The 22,111-nt window shown below is 43.2% G+C and overlaps 1 protein-coding gene across 1 annotated transcript in view; it reads left to right on the forward strand.

Annotated features, from left to right (window-relative positions):
* The window catches only part of plxnb2b (plexin b2b), a 130,099-nt gene that overhangs the window by 24,552 nt on the left and 83,436 nt on the right, over positions 1-22,111 (forward strand). The window contains exon 2 of the mRNA XM_065957021.1: positions 2,446-2,632. The gene's annotated coding sequence lies outside the window, so the exon portion shown is untranslated. The remainder of the gene's footprint in view (positions 1-2,445; positions 2,633-22,111) is intronic.

The raw sequence follows: 22,111 nt of genomic DNA on the forward strand, positions 1-22,111 counted from the left end.
GCCTTCAGAAACCATTTCAGACTCGTATTTGTGACAGGCACCATGGTGAGAGGCTGTCCAGCCTTTTCAATGTCGTTTTGCACTCAATGCACGGAGGGAAACCACATCTGGTGAAAGTTTTACCCACACTGACCCCAGCCCTGGAGTTTGAGCCTTTGTTCAGGCCATGCTGTTACGGTTACAGGTTCCGACCAGTTCAGCATGTTGCGGCAAAAAAAGTCTATGGTTAGGTTTTGAATCCATAAAAAAATCCCTTCACTTCCTTCCAGTTTTGACTGTTAAACAAGGCTTCAGTGTTTTTTCATTTATGTCTTCTGTTAGTTTTTGTTGTATGTCTTTTGTCATATTTGTGGTGTGTGTATGTGTGTTTATGTGCGTGTCTGGCAGGGCTCTGTGGTGTGTGAAACTCTGCCTGGGGGCTGGGCCCACACCTTCTCCGGAGTTCCTGTAATTGCTCTTTTGGGGCCATGTCTCTGGCTCTGAGCCTGTCTCCATCACTCTCACTCCGTCTCTCTTTCGCTCTTTGGCCTCTTCCCTTCTCTCTTTTTTTTTGCCCTCACTCCGACCCCCCCCCCCCCCCCTCCATCTTCTCTCCCTGCGTGGCTCATTATGGCTGATCCCCACCTGCCCAATCTGGGAATTCTGTCTCTACACACGTACACACCAACACGCACACAGAGCCACTCAGCAGTTTTTCAGAGCTGCCTGTCCCTTGGATGTCTCGTGTGCTATCTGCTATAAAACAGCTTTGCTAATACTGTTTAGCCAAGAAGTGGAAACAATAGTGCCATGACACTTTTTTTTTTTTTTTACTCCTAAGAGTAAAAAAAAAGGGACATTTTCTCCCCTCCTTTCTGGCTTTCCTTTCCAAAGAACCTATTTTCATGAAACCCTGTCCCTTCAACCCCAGCTTCTGACTTTATAGACACACACTCTCCTCAGCCCCAGGCTCCCAACCACAGGCCCAGCCTTTTCCATTTCCATCCAAGCCCTCCCTCCAGCCTGTCACCCAGCAGCCCCACCATGCTTCTCTCCAGGCAAGGGGGCTTACTTTGAAGGATAATGGATGGTGGCCAGTTGCAGCTGCTCAGCAGCCGGGGCACTATCATAGGAGTTATCTAAGGGCCTGAGTGGCCTGTGATGAATGGCTCAGAGCTGTGTGTCTCCACCGATCAATAAGCCACTAGCACCAAGATGAGCTAGATGCCCCTTGGTCCCACTACCCCCCCCTCCATTCCACACATATATCTCCCTCTCATAATCTCCCACTATGTTTGTGAACTTTTCCCTCCAATTCACGGCCTAAATTGCCCCATTGATCTTTTATCCTCCGCTTGTTTTAAATAAAGGGCCAGTATCTCCACTTCACCCAAGCATGCAATGTTTCTGACAGTGGTTATTGCACTACTGGCGGCAAAGCGCACAAACATTACTTTAGCCTGATCGAAGGCTCGTAATCCGAGAGCTGAGAGAATGAAAGAGAGAGAGAGTATGGAGTTGCTTCCCCCCGCCCTGCTGGAGCACCACTGAGGCTTCCATCACCAGACTGATGCAAGCAGAGGTCCCATGTGGGTTTACACACTTGTAATGCAGACAAACACATGCATACACCAAACAGCCTTGCTGTCAGGGCTCATTGAGCGCAACCTGTCCCAAAGCACCTCCAACAGCCCCACCCAGGCTGAATAGAAATGGGATGTTGTCAGTTTCCTCTCTCCTTTGTCTCATTGTTTCGCGTACACACATATGTGAGGTCTCTGCAGACCACCAAAGCGTGTAAATTTGTATTACTCCTGCAGCACAACAGGTGTGCCAAAACTACTGTATGTGTTGGTTTTTGATCTGTTTTTTTTCTTCTTTTTTTTTTTTTTTCACTCTGTTGGCGAGGGATTTGCGATGAAAAGAAACAACTGGAAATCGCTCTGCCCCTCTCTCTTCCTCCCCTCTAGGGACTTTGGGTAGTCTGTATCTTCCTCTCCTCCTCATCATCTCTCACCTCTCCTCCCACTCTGCTCCCCTTCTCTTCCCCTCTGGCTCTGGTTTTCTCTCTGATCTCCCATTGTCTTTGTCACAAAGAGCAGATTCTCAGCCTGGTAATTGCGTGTCTACTGGCCACCACACCTGTTGCTGTCAATGCAGGGATGTGGGACCGAGAAGGGAGCTGTAGCCTCTGGCCTCCATGGCTCTAGCCCCCCTCACCACCACATTTTGCTGCGTCTGTAAACCCTATGGGGTGGGGTGGGGTGGGGGGGGGCGGGTTGGGGGTTATAGGGTGTGTGGTATAGGGTGCTCTCACAGTTGATTGTGTTTATCTGTAACCTTGAGCATCACCTCTGGCATTTGTGTCTGTGCAAATGCATCTGTGTCTCTTCTTAAACCTGGCTCACTTTCTCTTCCCCCCCTAATCCTCTTCTCTCCCTCTCTCCTCTCTCCCCCCTCATCCAGAGCCCAGGCCCTTAATGAAGCTGGGGGTCAGCGGCAGTGTGCGGCTAATTGGCCAAGTTTGCCCGGGGCTTTGGCTGCCTGTGATTGAACTGTCCAGCGAGGGCCCACTGTGTAGCCGCTGCTGCACCCTGCTCCGTTCCACTCCAACAGCCAAGACGCTCCCTGCACCCCTGTCCGCCTCTGCCTAGTAAGTAGCACCCCAGGTCCTTCTGTTTTCACTTAACTCCGAAGTAATAGGACATTCTCTTTTTGTTTTATTTTTATGCAACAGAGTCCTCAGGCTCTTCTCCTTTTTTCTGAATCACTTGTCCTACATGTCGGCATGTTCTTTTTAGATAAATATTTCTAGTTTTTATCAACAGTTTTCCCAATAATGGCAGCATCAATTTAATCAACAGTTATGGCCTCCGATACTGCCATTATGCGGTAACAGTCAAATGCAGTTGAAGACTCAACTGTTTATTTTGATCTGTCTTATGTCTGCTTTTGTGTAACTGTCTTTATTTAATGTCTGTTTTCTTTTCTTTACTTACTTACTGAATTGGTGTTTGCAAGGAAAAAAATAACTATCAGTGCATCTCATCTCTTCAGTGCATCTCTTCTTCTAGCCATCTCTTTCTCGGTCTGATTAGAAAAAGAAATGCTACACTTTCGTTCCCACACTCAGCCCCAGCATTTTCTCACTTTCCCACTTTCCTTGGCTTGTGTCACCCTTACACTCTCTCCACACTTGCCACAGTGGGATTCGGGCAATTACTACGGTCCCCCATTGGCCGGCAGCCAGAAGAAGGGGAAAAAAAAAAACCCAACAACTTCCATCCCCTATTTCTCTCACAATGGGCTCAACAGTCCAAGCCATGACCAAGCTGTGTCCCACTGTTCTGAGTTAACAGGAGGGGTTGGCGGCGATGTTGTGGAGGTGGGGGAGGGATGGTGGTGGCTCTAATTAATCGAGCCTCCACTTTCTACTCATTAAGGCAGTCCTGGCTCCCATTGTATAGCTGTCAGTGCAAAAGTAGAGGTAGCGGGGCGATAGTGAGCTCTGGGCAAATACTAAAGGGAGCGTAGAGGGAAGCAGTGAGACCATCTCACCTGGGGGAAACACAGGCAAGGGTCAGCCCCCTAGTGCCACCTTAAACCAATATAAACATTTTCTGTTATTATGTTGACAGAAGTTGAACATCGCTGGCTAGTAAATTGTCAACAGTGTGTGTTTGTTTGTCAGGAAACAATGGACCAATTATAAGTCAGGCCTTAGCCTACGAGTTAGGATACATTGTTGTCTGTCAAAACTTTTCGTGTACACCCTCTTTCGTTTCCTGTTTATGAAAGGCTGCAAGTGATTAAATTTACCCCGGTGCTCATTAAATGAAGTTCCCCGGCAATTAACTGCTGCAATAATAGTTTTATATAGACAGCTGTAAATTGTTCTTCTGCTCATAGAGTGGAGAAGCTAATGTTGCTGGAAGCCACTCAGTTGGTGATATAAAATCTTTTATTTTACCTTTATTTTACCGAGTTTGTCCCATAGATAGTAGAGATGTTACAAGGACGAAGCAAAACACAGTTTTAACAATAAACAGTCAAACACACTCAGTAGAGCAAGACCATTAAATGATCAGCTGGAACATGAAGACACAGAAAGTCTGGTATTTTTAGGTTGAAAGCATTCAGGATAGCTCAGTTTTGAAGGCTAGTTTGTAGATTTTACAAAAAGTAGGTGCTTAAAACTTTGATGCTTTTTTTTTTTCCAATTCAGCTCTGACTTTGGCAACATCAGTTAGCACCATGTCTCAAAAACAAAATGAATGAAAGGATGAAAAATACTAACCAAAGACTGTTTTTGGTTCATGGTCACCTCTTTAACTGTGACTGTTTGTGGTTTACCATTAACCCAAATCTGCCATTAAGCCCCCGGACTTGCTGGTTTTTAGTGCGCTACACTTGTCCATCTGTTTAGTGCTCAGCTTGACAGACAACTCCTTTTCTCACTCATCTCCTCCTTAATCAGCTGTTTCTCGAGGTCAAAACTCTTGTGCTCCACTTTCCATCACATATCCTCCAGCTCTGCAAGCCTGCCAGCCTGCCCGCTGGTGTTAAAGATGAACAAAATATGGCTCGTTTTTGAAATGTAGGGTAAACCAGTTGTGAATTAATAGAACTAGGGTGGAGAGATGCTTTTGCTCGGAGCACCTAATCTACACTTGTGACCTGAAACACAACACGTTAAGAATTCAATCATCCTATTTTTGGAGTTTTGTTCACTGTTTTTATGCCTTTGTTGTTCGCACACTTCAGCTCGTATTCTTGAAGGTGGTGTAAATGTCATGGTAATGGCATGCTTTTTGGTATCCTCTAGGATTAGGAGGTGTCAATCATTCCTCCCATGAGGCTTTGCCTTGGTACAACCCCAGAGCTGCGAGGTACTTGGGGATGAATGAATTAGGATGCACAAGAGAAAACAAATCTTTTTTTTTTTTTTTTGCAGCGGTGAAAGTGAAGCCAACAGTTTTGTTTTCCCTCCTACAACACTGGCTTTTTTTTTTCTATCTGCTGCTTTACTTTTAGATGCTTTGAATGTTAATTTGTGCCGTCAACTTTACAGCTCCACACTTTAGTTTTTGTGTGTGTGTCTTTTGATGGAGGTAGCAATAATAATCATCATCAAAGGTAAACAAAACAATTTTTTTTTCGTGGGCATGACTTATTCAAATATTTTATTCATATTCTTAGAGAAAAAGGAAATGTTGTTTTTATTTATAATATATCTATTGGCATTTTACTAACTGTGGCACTTCAGAAGTTGGTTCAGGTTGTTAAAGTGGAGCGAAACTGTTTAACATCAAAAGTCCTTTATATGATGCCTTTGAGTCAGAATTTAACTATGCATCCCCAGAGATGAGAGTGAATAATTCATTTGTCTCACTAAATCAAAGTAATGGTGCTAACTTTAATGTCAGTCATCTCGTGAAAATGGTCACAGGGGTTTGTCAAAAGATTATATGCCACGTTATCTAATGCCCATAGTTATGATAAGGTTAAAGTCAAAAAGGAAACACATCATCCAACTGTTTTTCTTCCCGTGAACCATAGGTGATACTAATGTTTATTTTACGCTGCAGTAATAAATGCATTATTCAATTTCAGGCTCTTAAAAGTAATCACCAAAGAAAGGTATTGCTGAACCTGCACGACACATACAGAATGTTTAAAAGTGGTTAAAGAAAGCCCCCTCCAAACATACCTCCCAAATGATAAACTTAATCACCGCAGGCCAACTCGGATACAAGGAGCCTCATCACCAGCCTAAGCCTGATGTCACTCAGCGAACACGGCAAATGCCATGTCCTTGCGGAACCCAAAATAATATAAAACACCTTGTTCCTGAATCCATCCCCCCCCCTTCCTTTTCTCCACTGAGCTCCCCCAGCCCCAACGCCTTACTTCAGCCCTCAAGCCCTCCAGTTTTCCATCGCCCCCTGTGAATATCCAAGCTGTCGAGGCTGACTGGGCAGAACGTTTTCTTGCCAGGGCACAGTTGGAACAGATCCGGCCTCCGGGCCACATATACCGCTCCTCTCCAGCCCTCGCAAACAAGGCCTGCCCAGCGCAACTGTCATCTAAATGCAAAGCCCTTTGGATCACGGCAGTAGATTCCTTTTGTACATACTTAATCTCTTTTTTTGGGAATGCTTGTCATTTTGGAACGTGATGGCTTTACATGCTTTATAGCTTGCTGAGCATGAGCTTCTGTTTGAGCCGGTTTTGTGATTCACTGAATCTACACTGAATCACCAAGACAGAATGAATCTTTGTTAATAAACAAGGTGTACAATTGTAGAATCTGAATAGATGAGGCACATGTTTCCTGTTTGGTTCCAATATTTGAGGATTATGGGCTTTTCTTTACTCAAAGGCGTACTTTTTGAATCACCAAACGTGTTGAAATGGTTATTGTTCAGATGATGCTATAGGACCTGTTTGCTGAGTTAATCGTCCATCTGCACCCTTGAGGGCTGAGAAATGTGGCCGTCAGGCTTTATGGGAACATAAGCTAAACAGACAGGCCCACTTTAAGTGGAGGCACGTTAAGAGACAGACTCCAGGCGAGTCTCTCGAACAGTTTCATATCAAATCCACAGACATACAAATCTCCTCAATGATCTGCCAAGTTTCTGCAGAATTCACTGGAGCAGGAATAGCAGGATTTCACACCCCCGCCTTGAGCTCCCCACTCACCCCCGCTCAGCCATCACTGGACGGCGCTTGGCAGCAGAGGGTGATGGGAAACATCTGTGAATGTCAGTGTGTGTGGATAGTTGAACACACTCGCCAGATACAGAATTGTTTTTTTGTTCTGTTTTATTATTTATAGAGGCATCTTTTGACATGGCAGCAGACGAGTAAATGATTGTATCATAGACCTCACAGTGGAATGCATGAAATATGAATGTAGATACAACATGCAAAGTGTTTTAGTAGTTAAAAGCTCTGGGGCTGATGTTATGGAGTTGATTCTGCAGCCTTGTTGGCAGATAAACAAGCAGGAGGTAAAGAAGAGATAATAATGCACTTCCTTTGCAGCTCTATTACTTCCTGTGGCTTGCCAAGAGGAAATAAAGGCAGCCCCCTGTTGGCTCTGTGCTCCTAATTTTACTCAGTTTTCTTTACTCTAACAATATTGTGCTTGCATGCTGACTGGAAAGTTTTCTAGAAAATTTTTTGGGGAAAATGATTCAGCAGGTCCCGTGGATGCTCCCTTTGCAGCTGCCAGAGATGTGACGGCTCCGAGTCACTGAAGTCTCTTTTATTTGGGTGTGCTAAGCTTTATAAATAATGAAATGGAGCCAGTAATTGGTGGTTCTTGGTAATTAGAACCAAGCTGTCAGCTACCGAAGTTGCAGTCTGATTGCGCTGAAACACTGAATCACGAAGGCAGTAATTACTATTATCTATGGGGGTTGTTGACACAACAATAATCCCATTCTTAACCGGGATAAAAGAGCTTATGTTTAGTGTCCCTATTTTAAAGAGGTTCAGCTAAAATAATGTCACACACTTAAATTTCTAAGTATTTCTGTTAATGCAGTAAACATCAACCTATTTACAGAAGGGGGATCGATCCGCCCTCAAAGTGTTCTCCTAGGTGACTATGTGAAGACTTCGACCATATTTTCATTAGTCAATCACTTCCTCTCTTTGAGAATAGGGATGCTGAACCATAAACAGCATTATCAACCATCTCTGCAGGTTTTCTAATACCCCTGTAATCCTGTCATTTCATTCTACCAGGGTTGTTCTGTGCCCAGAGCGTATCTACCCGCCTGTCTCTGCTCCTCTGTGTGAGAGATTGGATTCCCCAACGCTCCTCCTGCTCCATCTTACACCACACACACACACACACACACACACACACATACACACACACACACACACACACCAACGAAAGCACACATTCCCGTCCGAGTATTCGGTCATCTCTCTTCAGATCCCAGTAGTGTAAACGAGCTGGTCAGACCCAGTGATTTATAGGGTAGAGGACAATGGCATCGTATACACGGTGTAGGTGATGATTCCTGGTAGCAGATAATAACTTGCCCTCGCTGAAGTAAAATTCTCCTCATCTTGCTCGAGACTTACAAGCACAGCATTTGTCCCCAAGAGATGAGGGAAGTGAATGGCCTCAAAAGCAGAGTACCCAGGTGACATTTTCTCTTCCTGCCATCATGCAAGGTAATGAACCCGCTGGAGCCCCTCACGACTTTATGCAAGAAAGTGTGGCGTGTGATTGCTGGATGAGCGGAAAGGGGGCAGCTTGGGGGACGTGAGGGTGAGTAAAGGGGAGACGAGTCGCTTTTCACCTATACAGAAGCACACAAAAAAACGCAAATTACATCGACTCTGAATTAAACATGTGGCAGCTCGTTGCTTGAGGCGTGATGGACGTTTAAACATATTGCAGGGAGGAGAAAATGGCTTTTTCAGTATGTTATTTATGGTGAAGATATTGTATTCATTTGATTATAATAAAACATCCATTACACTCTGAGTGAACGGCATGGGGAGGTGAGGCCAGCAGAGTGCAGCTCAATGCAATAACAACCGTGCGTCTGCTCTAAATGAGCCATGGAAAAGAGCGGGTTCCTGTAGATATTAGTTTCCTTTTGTAGGTTGCTCAGATCTGGTGATATGCTTTGTGAGGAGTAATAAAGAAATATATCTGTTTTTATTGTGCCTTGGCGACAGTGTTATGTTTAGAGGTAGTATAAAGAGCTGGAACACAGCATAAAATGATATTATGGCCCATTAGGTGGGGGCCCGAGCTAAGCGTCGCTAGCGGTAACTGAGGACTGGGGGTAATGGGGCCGCGGCGTATTGTCTGCGATCTGCTCTTTCACTTCTCACTGATTGAATCGTCTACATCAGCGGCACTCCATCTCCTGGGGAACCAGAGTAGCTGAGGTGATTTTGGCTGAAGACATCACTCTGTCAAACCTTGGAGATGAGAGAGTAAGCGCGGTGAGATTGGAAGCAGGGCGCCCTAAAATGTAAAGGAGAGGGGCCATTCAGGAATTACAGCAAGAACTTATCCAAAAGGTGTGTGGTAGTTTCATATGGGAATAGATATCATCTTGTTCTTCATAGCTGCACATGGGGGTCTCCTGTAGCTAAACAACAATAAACATGGTTTACTTCAGTAATATATCAGACTGTGAATTGAGGAAAATGTCTTTTGGACTCAACTCATGCAGTTTATGAGTGTTTTTACTGTGGTACAGCTTTAACTCTTAACGGTTCAAAAGTCTCCTGACCTTGTATCTCTGTCTCTCAGGTTTAGATCTCTGCAGCGCTGACCCTGTTCTTTTGGGGCTTTCCCCAGTAGGGACAGGTTTAGGATCACACTGCTTCTCTGTCTGGCTGGCAGCACCTTAAATGTGCCCTTCTCTACTTCTCTAGGGCCTACTGCATGACACGCTGTAAGGAAGGAGTCTGCTAAGGTTTGAAAGCAATAAGTTAGCATACCTGGCTACTCAGGAGTCTCCTGCTCAAAGATATTTTACACTCAAAACCTCCATCTAAACTCAGCTTCACCTCTACTTATGTCAACCCACACCCTTCCATGTGCAAGTTGAATAGAAAAACATTGTGTCGAGCAGTTATAGTTTATCTGCTCTCCTGCACAGCCAGCAAGGGGGCTCGGGAAGTAATCTGATCCAAGCAGCCAAAGAATTCCAGGCATCCTGAAAGGAACCAGATGTGTGTTTTTGTTCACGTCTGTCTCATGCGCTCTATTTGTGATTTTTAGTTGCACATAAGGCATATACACCTTTTCTTCTGGGTGACAGACAGACAGGCACTCGCACACACACACACACACACACACACACACACACACACACACACACACACACACACACACACACACACAATCACAAGAAGTCTGGCATTCATAACAGAACTTGATGATATGATAAGAAACAGGACTGGCCAGACACGGTCACTGCAGGCTTGTTTATGTTAGCTTGCTGGCCAGCCGCGCCTCTTCCCTCACATAGATTGCCACTCTGATTGCATTTCTTGTATTTTTGTACACATGAGCAACAAGCAGATCCTATTTCACACTTTTAAAAATGGTTTACCTCATATGTAATGCTTACTCTCATACACATATTAGATTTTTTATTGTCTTTTGCATATGTTACATTTCATAGGCCTGCTCAGATAACGAAAAGCTGCAGAAAGAATGCAAATATAGCTCTAACTGGCAACTACTTCCATGGACAATATAGAAATGATTACAAGGAAATGTACCGTACTATTAGAGAAAAATGTAAAATATAAGCAATTTGGCAAATATATACAGTACAATGTGTACCGTATGCAAGGCTTCAGTTTTAAGGGGTAGCACTAATGTTGTGAAACAGAGTAAGTAATAAAAGCTTAAAGCTGTTAAATTAATCATATTTATGTCTTTATCTAATGAGATCAGATTGGTACTCGACACAGCCAAACAAAATATGAAGGTGTTGGAATTTGGTATTTGAAAGGATGAAATGACTTGGAACCTCTTTTCGATTTGACAGATAATCAACCATCTTTAGAGCTAAAGTAAAAAACGGTTAACTGAAATGTCATGTAAACATGTGTGCAACACAAAGTACCACCACTAAACTGATAAAAAGTACAGTAAAGGTTCTGTCGGAAAGACATGCTGTAAGACCAACCCCCTAGAAATTGAAAGCTTAACTGTGTTGCAGCGTATATTGTTTGAATTATCTATACACTCTTAAAATTAATATGGAAAATTGATCATGATATAAAACAATACTTGACATGCCATTCCAGTATACTGTAGGTGGGCGATATGACCTGAGATGCATATCACTGTATTAATTTTGCTTTTTACGATATTGGTTAATGTAGCAAAATATTAAAAGGATGGCACATACAGATACAGTATGAACGCATATTCACTCACTCCAAGCCCGTTCTCCACCTCAAATAAGACTGCAATGCGATATGCAACTCATTCCTGAGTTTGCATATTGCTGGCACTGCTCTCGGCAGAGCCGGCCCTAACCATTTTGGTGCCCTAGGCAAGATTTCAGCCGTTGCCCCTTAAATTATAGATAGTTTGACCAATATTCATTCAGTTCATCCACTGAAAGAAAACTGGCATTCAGCTTTATATTTAACAGAATTTCTTTATTTTAAAATAAAAAATACTTATAAACAAACATGAATAAAATGGTAATAACACTAATATTTCTTATAAATAACTACAAAATAAAATAAATACAAATAACTAGTGTAACAGAACAAACAATATCAAACAGTGCAGGGAGCAGAAGTGAAGATGGATTTACATGTTTTAAAATTGCATCTGGAGAGCGAAGAGGAGCATTTGTTAAACAATCTGCATTTTATAATATAGTGTGAACACAAAATATCATTTTCTCTTCAGAGCAGTACAGAAACGTCAGCATTGTTTTTCATGTGAGCCCAAACGTTTTCCTAACAACCAGAACTACAGCATGCACAACTTTCTAGTCAGTGAGAACTTCTAGCACAAAATGCATTCATGCTCTTAGACATCAATACTCTAAAGGCAAGAGCTTAAAACTATTAATGACAACATTTTCTTTAAATGAATAATCTTTACCTTATGAAAGTACAGTGGAAATAAATGATGTTAACTCGAGCTACTGATTAGGATTTAGGAAACACTGACGTTACTATCATTCATCCATAACAAGCTAGCTTAACTACAACAGATGAATAACTGATCCGTGCAGCACTTTACCTCGGTGTCTTGTTGTGTTTTAACGGCTTCTTTTGTATCATTACTAAGTAATAGCATGACAATTATATTAGATAATATAGTGATATTTAAACAAATTTTTCTGTCTATTTCTTCTTCTTATCTTCAACTATTCTGCCTCACTCATTTGGGGCGCCCCTAGCATTTGCCTATACTGCCTGTGCTATGGGCCGGCCCTGGCTCTCAGTGGCAGAGCGATAAAAATTCAGGGGACCACCTGGGTTAACCCTGAGTTTTTTTTCCAGTCACAAATCACTACGTATTGCTACTTTTATTTACTTGCCAGTTCCCCAGTGGCTGGTAGGCTGTTGCTTCGTTTGTGCACTGCAACTGAAAATGTGTATTTAAACTGGCCATGACAGTGCTGCAAAAATCTGTGTTGTGGCAGAACAATATACTGGTACCGATTTTGATACGGGTTCGCCCCCACCAACCACCACTACTTCCAGTTGGTGTCCATGCATCCAATAGGCTTCCTGGAGCTACAACTCTTTCATCTATTATTGATGTTAGTAATTATACTTCTGTTTTCTTTCCCATAATATGTCAATGTGTCTGCCCAAGACAGGGCTATTGTTTGGAACATGGAGTAATAGAAATTGGGTATGTATTTACACGGCTGAATGCTGTTTTTGTTCTGTTGTGTTGTCCTTTAAATGTTGCCAGTTTCAATATGGAATCTGTCAACATGAAAGTGTTAGAAAACGGTTAACATGGCCAACAGGTTTCTGGCTTTACACCCAGATTGCGTAAGTGTTGACCCCAGGGCTGTGGTTTAAGCGCTTAGATGGTTCCGCCAACAACACATGAAGGCTTTTCAAATCTATTCGTCGTCCAAAGACTTGTTTCTCCTTCTTTTTGGCTGAACTATACCATCAAAGGAAGTGGTGTTCATTGGCCGGGTTTTGCTGGCAGGAATGTGTGACTAAGTGTGTGCGTGCTTGTTGCCTGAACATGTAGACCCCATATCAGCCATCACCACAGGAAATGACCAGCCGCTTGCTTTGAAGTCCCAGCAGAGGTTTTCATTATTCCTACTATCTCCGGAGACACAAGGCCACAGACCCACTGCCCCCCCCTCTTACATTGCTGTTCCCCTGCACTCACCCTGCGCTGCTCCCCTCATATAGAGTCTTGCCACCAAACGACTGTTAGAATGCAGAACAAGCGTCTATTAGCATAGAGTATGCAAGAGCTGGCTGCCACAGGGCACAAACCCCACTACAACCCTCATTTCTACACAGCACACTTGCCTGAAAAGGCTGAGAGGGCACGTGTAATTGCATTTTCTTTTTCCCCGTGCAGCAACTCAAATGCAAGATACAGGAAATTCTAAGATTTCCGGCCCTGGCCCATCCTTCCACTTCCACTTTTCTCAGTTATTCCCACTTGCCTCACCGCTCATCTCCACCCTCTTCATACCTTCACGTCCTCTCCTTATGCTCCTAGCATATCGAAATGTGTGGTGTGCGGAGATTAAATTAATTGGATGTTGGTGTAGAAGTCTGCATGCCCTCATGGCGTACTGCTGTGTAAGGAAGTACTGGCACAGGCTTGCCATAACTTGCTGCAAGACTGCCAGTTTGTGCTTCACTTCCTACACACAGTATTGCATGGAATCCAATCTTTTCACACACAGTATGATACACAACCCTCCTACACATACATACTAAAAACAACTGTCATTTCTACAGTGGTTCATACAATATAGATGCACAACTTACTGAGCAGGGAGGCAGATGCGTTGTTTATCTGCCAGCAGGGCGAATGCCAAAGCAGCATGCCTGGGTTTGGGTGTGGTTGAAATCTGGGTTAGGAAATCCCTTGTTGAGGTTATTACAAGCAGTAATGCTAATGAAGCTTTTGCTCCAGTAATGGCATTACCAAGTGGAAATGCTAACCCACATGTTCTAATCAAGCACTGCAATTTACAAGGACATATTCCTAAAGATTAGATTTCTTGTCTAATGGCTTTTTGAGAATATGGATCATGTGTATGTCCATGCAGGTCTTTAGAAAAGGATGACTTTCTTGGTCCTAAAGCTGGTAATATTTTTTAGACCAGTGCCAAACATTGCAGTAGTTAAACTGCAATTCAGTGACCATAACTCTTTTTATATAACCTTCATTTGACCAAATTTTTCAGTGCATAAGTTGGGAATGACAGCTGTCCAGCGATGAGTTTGGCTCAGGTTGAGGTTTCTACCTGTGAAATGAAGTTTTTTTTTTTTTTTTTTTGTGCCATTCTTTCCCAATTGCATGCTCATGGAGGACTAATGTGCGGTTGCAGTAAATTGTATTGCAAAAAAAATAATAATTTAGGCTTATCTCATGACATGGTTGGTGTCATGAGATAACCTTTGTAGCTGTTATGCACTATATAAATATGCATTGATTGGTTGATTGATCAGTGTTTTCTGTTTACTTAGACTACAATAAGTTTCAGAGCTATCTGCAGAAAGGTTTATGAACCATTATATACTTGGGTGAGGTCTACGAGATTATATTATTATAGTATTTATTCTATTTAAAGAATGAATAGACAAATAATATAACCAGGCATACAGTACCAGTTTTCAGGATTCAACGGCTGCAGAAATCAATGTTATTGACAACATTTTGGCAAGGACTCAAAAAAACATTGAGAATCGATACCCAAACCTACTCAGTCCAGCTCTTCCATTATGTGGGCAAAGCCTGTCATGTGATGTTACAAATGTTTTGGCTGTTCAGAGGTTGCCATTTGTTCCCCCCCCCCTTTCGCTGTTTGATCAGTGCTGTGTGTCTGTGGCTTTCTGACTTCTCTGTTTGGCCTTCTCCCTCTGTCCTGCTGGCTGGCTCTGTCTGATTTATGACAGTCTGGGGCTAATGGTACAGAACCAGGATTTGTGTCTGTGGAGTTGTGACTGGATCGGTGCTGGCTCATTGGCCTCCTCACTTCTCTTTCTCAGCCTCTCTCTCTCTCTCTCTCTCTCTCTCTCTCTCTCCACCTCGCTCTCTCTTGCTTTGGATGAGGTGAGAGTCAAAGCGAGATGGCCGGTGAGCGACTCGGCTGCTGATCAGCACCCCAGACACTCAGACTCATTCATCTTCACCCCCTCCCTCCTCCTCTTCTCTCCGTCAGAGGAACCCTGCTGCAGGCTGGCGGGGGAGCCAGCTCACCTTCAGACAAGGCCAACAGTCCTCAGACCTTGCCTCACCTTTCATCCCTTTTCATCCCTCACACTTCCAGGCCTTTCCTAACAGACTCACATGTTCTCATTTTCCCTTCACTCTCTGTCGCTGAGTGTCATCACTGAAGACTGGGCCAGGCTGTAAGGCAGGCAGGGGGCCTCGCATGTGGAACCATGTTAATTAGCATGGGGAATCTGGAGCTAAAGCCACGTTATCTACTTCCTAAACACCCCTCTCCCTCTTCACACCCCCTCATCTCTTTCTGTCTTCCTCTCTTCCTCTCTTTGTGTCTCTGGAGGTTGCCTCCATCATGCCGCTTGCGTCGCCAGGTTTGTGAAGGATGTCGCTGCCAGCTGTCTTTTTCATGGACGGCTGCCAACCTCTCCCCGTATCTTCCGTCCGTTGTCATTTCCTCATTTATTCCCATCTCTCTCTCTCTCTCTCTCTCTCTCTCCCTCTCTCTCTTTCTCTCTCTGCCCACCTCCCGCCGTTTATCTGTTAATGAACTCTGTGTCTTGAGCCTGTTTCTGTTTTCCAGCCTTGTCTCTGGGAGTTTTCTTTTTTCATTTAGGCGAGGACACAGTATTATGGCTCTCATTGGCTCATTGGCGCAGAGGTACCAAGGTCGGGCAGGGCAGAGAGCGCCCAGGTCGGGATGACAGTCTGTGTCCACCGTGTCGTGCCAGCTCTGCAATCTGTGAGCAGTGTGTTAAGCACAAAACAGACACTATATTTCCACCTCGGCCTCGCAGCGTATGCCTTCTTCAGTGGCCCGATAAAGGTCAGAAGAGCATGGGCGGACAAAGAGAGCTTTATATCCAATTCGAACAATCACAATCGATTGGCAGATTCTTCTCCACCTTCCTCTCTTTCCACCGCACCGAGAGACATATTTCTGTGTGGAAAGCACTCCTGCCATGGCGCCTTCGACCCCGATTGAGTTCTTTGCACTGTGGGTGAATTGTTGCACATTCCGTTTGCGAGTTACAGATGGAAAGAGATTGTGAAAGACAGAAGCAAAACACGGCGCAGAATTTGGATAGCATGGCTGATGTAGCACACACAGGGTAGCTGCAGGGTTTTCAGACTTTGAATTTGTCTATCTGTGTGGTTCCTTGCCTGTCTGTTTGCGTAAATGCAAATCCATTCGTGTGTGTTTTTAGTAGCTGAAGTAGCCCTGCCTCCCCTGGTGTGTGTGAGGGCTGTTAAGCTCTCCTGCACTTCATTTAACCCTGGCCTCCTATGAGGTGTCAAAGCAAGCCGAGTGTAAAACAGATGTATCCCAAATAAAGACATGAAATTCCTCCTCATGTCAAAAATTAAACAATCCCCTGCTACAAGCACACACATAGCACATTTACACTGAGTCAGTCATTCCTTTTGTTCACACTTTGGAACTTTTGCTCTGGAGAATTCTGGCTATACAATTTATACTCACTTGGCCTTTGATTATATCTATTAATCTGAGCTGGCAGTGCTTTGCTCTATGAAGGACACACAGGGCAAGGCTAATTGTGCCTTTAAACCGGTTATACACAAGAATTACCATGTCATTAGTCACTGTAAATCTGAGAAGCTCTTTCCTGCTCTTTTTTCCCCAGATTATTTGTTTCCATCTTTGTTGTTTGTGTTATTTATCCCACTCCTTTCTTCTGTTTGTCTGTATTTGTCCTTCTATACCCCAGGAAACCTCCCAGTAGTATTCTCTTGGTTTGTTTAGAGTTTTAAATATCCTCTCATTGATGAACTACTTTGATACCCTTGTTAGAGTGAGCTGAATCCAACATCAGGGGAATTAAAGATGCTTTTGTACACTGTAGCTCCTTGGTAGCATGCAGGGCTGTGATAGTGGCTTCTCTGAAAAAAAAAGAAATCGAGGGAAAGGGGACAGAGAGGGTGGGAGGGAGCTTCTCTCTGATCTCCTGCCTCTCTCAGAACCATCTGTCTGGTGTTGGCCCGGCATTCAGTGCCGCTTAGCATTGGCACTTACAAATATATACATTTCTCACATCTAGCTTTGGAGAGAAGTCGTACCCCTCGCTGAGAAAATGCTCGGGAAGTGAGAGCAGATTGAAGCAGGGCAGAGCTGTGGGAGTGATGCCTGCCATTGCTTCATTGACGGCAGGGACAGAAGAGAGGAAGGAATGAGGGTGCACATGATTGGATGGATAATGGTACAAGGACTGTGGATTGGTTGTGTGATCAGGGTTTGTAATATATCCCAGACTCACTAATGGAACATGTTTGTCTCCAGCAGCTTGATATCGCAGCAAGCAACATTAACTCTGAATACTGCTTGCTATATGTGCACATCTATCATTTCTATTCTTGGGCTCCTTCTGCATGCATTAGCAACAGGTTTCTTTACAGCGACAGTGCACAATCGCTAGTTTGTGTGATGGAAACTGCTCAAAGCCTTTATTAACCGAGCTGAACATGCAAAAGTGTGTATTTGTTATTTGTTTATTCCCTCTTTTCCAAATCATCCCTGCTGCAAGAGATGTTGTTGCTTTGTCAGGTTTAAGACGTTTTGAGGGCACAAGCAAAGTGAGGTTCACAGATACTAATAAGCTACATACAGCATGGCACTCATCCTGTCAGTTGTCAGTGCTAGGTAAGCTTCTGAGTCGTACAGCAGCATTATTCGGTGTTAAGTTTGTCTGCTCCTCTATCCCGTTCTTTTTTTTGGGAGATATCTCAGGGTGAGCAGCTTTTATCCAAGGCTTCCATTTCTCTTTAGAAGCTGGTGACTGACTCTCCCGCCCCTCCTCCTCAGTTACTCGCTGCTGTGAAATGGAATTGCTTTCTCGTTCGTTAAAGATTTTCTTGTCGCCGCCTCGTACTACTCCAGGAGTGAGATCACTTGAAATGGTTGAAAGTTCTCAAAACCACTGGAGAATTACAGTGTCATGGGTTGGGGGTGGATGGGGATCCAACATAAATACAGAAAATTGCTTTTTTTTTTCTATTTTTTTAGAATTAAATCTGTTGGGGGACTTTTTTGACAACACACAAATTAATTCCGGCAAGTTGTCGCTTTACATTAAAGCATGAAGTGGCTTGCTGGTGTAAGGCAAAGCAATCCCTCCTCTCTCTGGTTGCCATAGAAGCAGGTACATTGTAGCTATGGGTGCAAGCCGTTATGGTTCTGCCTAAACAACTGCCCACTTATTTCCTGTAGGCTTCTCTGGGGTGAACGGGTTTCCTTTCAGGCCATGCTGATATCTCTGTGTACACATGTATATGTATTTATAAAAAGCAATTCCCATGTGTGGTTTACTCTGATCCCTTCATTTGATCTCTCTCTCGCACACGTTTAAAGAATCAAACTGCGGACGGATAATCTGCATGCGCTCCAAATTATCCCACCCTTGTTCAATTTTGTTACTGTAAACTGTTGTTTGCAGAGAATAAGCCTTTTAGAGTTTTCTCTCAAAACTATCCCCTCCTTCATCAACGTTTCCCCTTCACTTGCCTCTTACTCTTCCATTCAAACTCTCATCATCACTTCCATCTGCCCCCAAAACAACACAACTGTTCCACACGTCTCGCACCCGTGCCCCAGCACCCACAGTGTTGGCGTACAAGTGCGGCATGGCTCGGGGGTGTGTGCAGCGCCAATCTTAATCACATCGGGTGAGCACACCTGTGAAAACAGATGTCCACTGGGGCTGGCATGCTGTTCCTCTTTAGGGAGGAGTGTCTGTGTATGGCTTTCCACCACTTCACCTCCTCTTCCCTCCACCCTCCTCGTTCAAGAGTTTCTCGGGGGCCCCCATCAGGCAGGTCTGGCCCAGACACACAGACAGGAAGACCCGATGTCGACATCAGACAGGGGGACGGGAAGCAGCGGTCCCCAGGCTTTACCCCCTGCTGTGTTTATTTTAATACAAGCCCTCCTTATGGATGATAATGAAAACGTGTGATCAAAGACACAGCCCTCTCTTTCTTCCAATAACGCGAGCATGTTGATATATTATGAAGTACAAAATCAATTCAGAGGGAATTTGAAGCTGCTGTGATTCTAAATCAATTTTCTAGCCTGTTTTTATTGAAGAGTTTGATAAACACCAGATGTTGACCTTTAAAATGAACCTCTTTTATTAAGAGGGGATCCTTGTCATAAGAATGGGCTTTAACTTATATTGGCCGTATAGTAAGGCATTAGTACTGGCATGCTAATTCTTCTATACGATTAAGTGCTTCCTTATAGCATTAGCTAACACAATGTTGTGTTTTGTATAATTACATGCTGATTTGATACAAGGCATTTTTTATAGCCTGCACCACATAGCTGAGCTTTTGCCTGGAGGTGTTTGGAATAATGTATGCTGTTAAATTGGTACTCCTGATAACTACTGATGTTAATGAGCTAACCAGGCAGAATGATCTGTATATCTGAATTTTAAAAAGGCAATAAACCCATCCCTAGACCTAGTAGAAAAGGCTAATGGGATTTCTATCCAGCAGTGCTCTCCCATTTGCCAATGAAAAAAACCTCATCCATTTTATACCACCAAATCCTCATTCACAGAGGTATCTAATATCTAGAGTCAAAGAGGTGATAAACGCTAAGCAGAGTCCAAGCCATGCTCAAATGAGCCATTTTTCTCAAGCGTTAGTTTACCCAACTTACAAAAAAACATACTTTCTCGCTTGTTTGGGGGAAAAAAATCAGGTGTATCTCTGCATTTCAACGCATTGCTTAAAATAAGAAAAAGATTCAAACCTGACAGATGGTCCTTATCAGTCTACTCATATGATGAAGGAAACTAAAGATAAACTTAAGGACTCAAAGACTTAAAAAGCTTATACCGAAAGGTTATTGTAATGTTATTTTATAAGTCAAGTTAATGTAGTTGTGTGGGATGGCTGTGGTTCAGTGGTAGAGTTGTTCGTCTCCTGCAGTCAAGTAAAACATTTTTTTATTTAATTTATGGGCTTTTTGTGCCTTTATTGTACGGATAGGATAGTGGATAGAGTCGGAAGTCAGGGAAAGAAGTCATTTAAGGATACCTTTCTGATAGAAAAGGACAGCTGTCATTAAAAGTAACCCATGAACACCAAGATTCTTTCAAGTGTTTGTGTCGTCGTGTCGCCGTGTCGCCGTGTCAGCTTGTCGGCTTGTCCCCACCCCCCCAACGCTGTAAACCTAGGGGAAACACTGCAAACTCACATCCAGTGCATTAGTACTCCCTTTCTGAGGGTAAAGACATAGCCCAACTTACATTCTAAATTAGAAAATGTATAATTTGTAGCATTATTTATTGCTAATCTGGCATGCATCATTTGTTATGGTTTACAAGCTTCACTCACTCAGGGCTCTTTTGATTGCACTTTGGATGTTGATATGTGATATAGATATGTGTGTTTTTTTTTTTTTTGTGCTGTGCTGTGCTGTCTTTCATGTGAGCCATGTGAGCAATGATGCTTTTTTACACAACTGAGGTTCCTAACGGATAAATATGGTTATTTGGATTAAATTAGTCAAAAATGTGTATCATAATAATCCAACTACAAAAATGACCACAGTCAAATTCATTGGGCAGCTTTGAGATGGGAAGGAAGGTTTGTGGTTTAGATCAAAAGTCTGACATTCAGCGTAGTAGGCTCATCTTTTTGATGTTGTCCAACAGCTCGTCATTGTCTCTAACAAAACCAGCCCCTGTATTCTACCTTGAGTGAACACCGGCCGACTCATCAACTTATGTTATGTGGGTTAGGGTTAGCAGGACCTTGTATAACACCAACGCTTCATGCCTGGCCTAGCACTAGAACTAATGAAAAAATGTATTTTTAAAATGATTTTTGGGAATCGACCCTTTAACCATTTGCATTAAGACACATAGCAGACCCGTTCAGCTCACTGCCGTGATGGAACCCACACCGTACATCTCTGCCTCATACTCCACCCAATGCTCCATCCTCTCGTCCATCAGGCATTGATCTGGGCTCTTATCTCCACTCTGATCCCTGTGTTATTTGGGCAGCAAAGGGATTGCTTAATGATCTATTGACCCGACGTACCGATCCGTACAGTTGACCACAATGGACCATCTACTGAAGAGGAGCCTGTAGGGCATGCACTCTTCTCCTGTACTGTCCCACTCAGCTCACATCCTTCTACCTTTCCTGTAGCTGCCACATGCTCTTTGGTTCCCTGTTTAACCTCAAACCTGTTTTAAGCATCTGGCTGTAAAGTGGCCCATGCATTTTGTTGCCATCTAACAGTGCTCTTCCTCTTTACACTTCAGATGACTTGGCTTTGCTAAATCTGATAGTTTTGTTTTTCATGAAACTTGATGTCTGAGGGCATAAGAGTTGCCTACATTGATTCGTTTAGCCATTCAGATGCATTGTTTGAAGTTTCTTAAATCATGACTTTCACCCTCGCTGCATGAGCTTACTTTTTGATTGAATCAAAAAACAGGGCACCAGAATGAGTTAAACTTGAAATGGAGCTCGGTTTGCGTCTCATTTTGTGTTTTCTTTACATAACTTGTTATTGACGACAGCAACCATAAGGAGAGCAGAAAAACACACAGTCTGATGTGCACACAGGTGTATGTTCTGTCTAACATACTGTATGTGAAAACCATTTAACAAACCAGCAACACTTCGGATTGGATCTTGCCCTGCATCTTGTTTGCAGTGTGGCACCTTCGGGTGAGTGCAACTTCTGTTGTTGTGACATGTTGAGCTTGTCATGGGTGAGAACCTCAAGGGTTTGCAAGACACCAGTAAATGACTACACTGTGCTCGATTCATTTGTTGGATTTTGCCTGTGCTTTGGGATATTTTCTGCCATGACTTCTGCACAGCTTAGGTATTGCAAAGGTTGTTGATCACTCTACCTGCCTGTCTGTAACCGTTGTTTAGATTTGGTTTTGATTTTTATAGTTGCAATAAGACTATTTCTAATAATTTTTTGCTAAACTTGAATCTTTTATTACACCATCTTGGAATAAAATCTACCGTAAGAGCAGTTGCGGTAACAATGGGATATCTCAAAAAGCTATATCTGCTCTAATATATCCGATTATATCTTCAATACATATTGTTTACAAGTCCGAAAAATGAATACATTTGGACTTAAACCAAATAAAAAAACAAATAAAATCAAGTATGGCCTAAAAATGTGACACAAAATGTGAAATCATTTTATTCTTT

The sequence above is a fragment of the Labrus bergylta genome, chromosome 7, assembly GCF_963930695.1.
Source record: "Labrus bergylta chromosome 7, fLabBer1.1, whole genome shotgun sequence".
Classification (NCBI taxonomy): domain Eukaryota; kingdom Metazoa; phylum Chordata; class Actinopteri; order Labriformes; family Labridae; genus Labrus; species Labrus bergylta.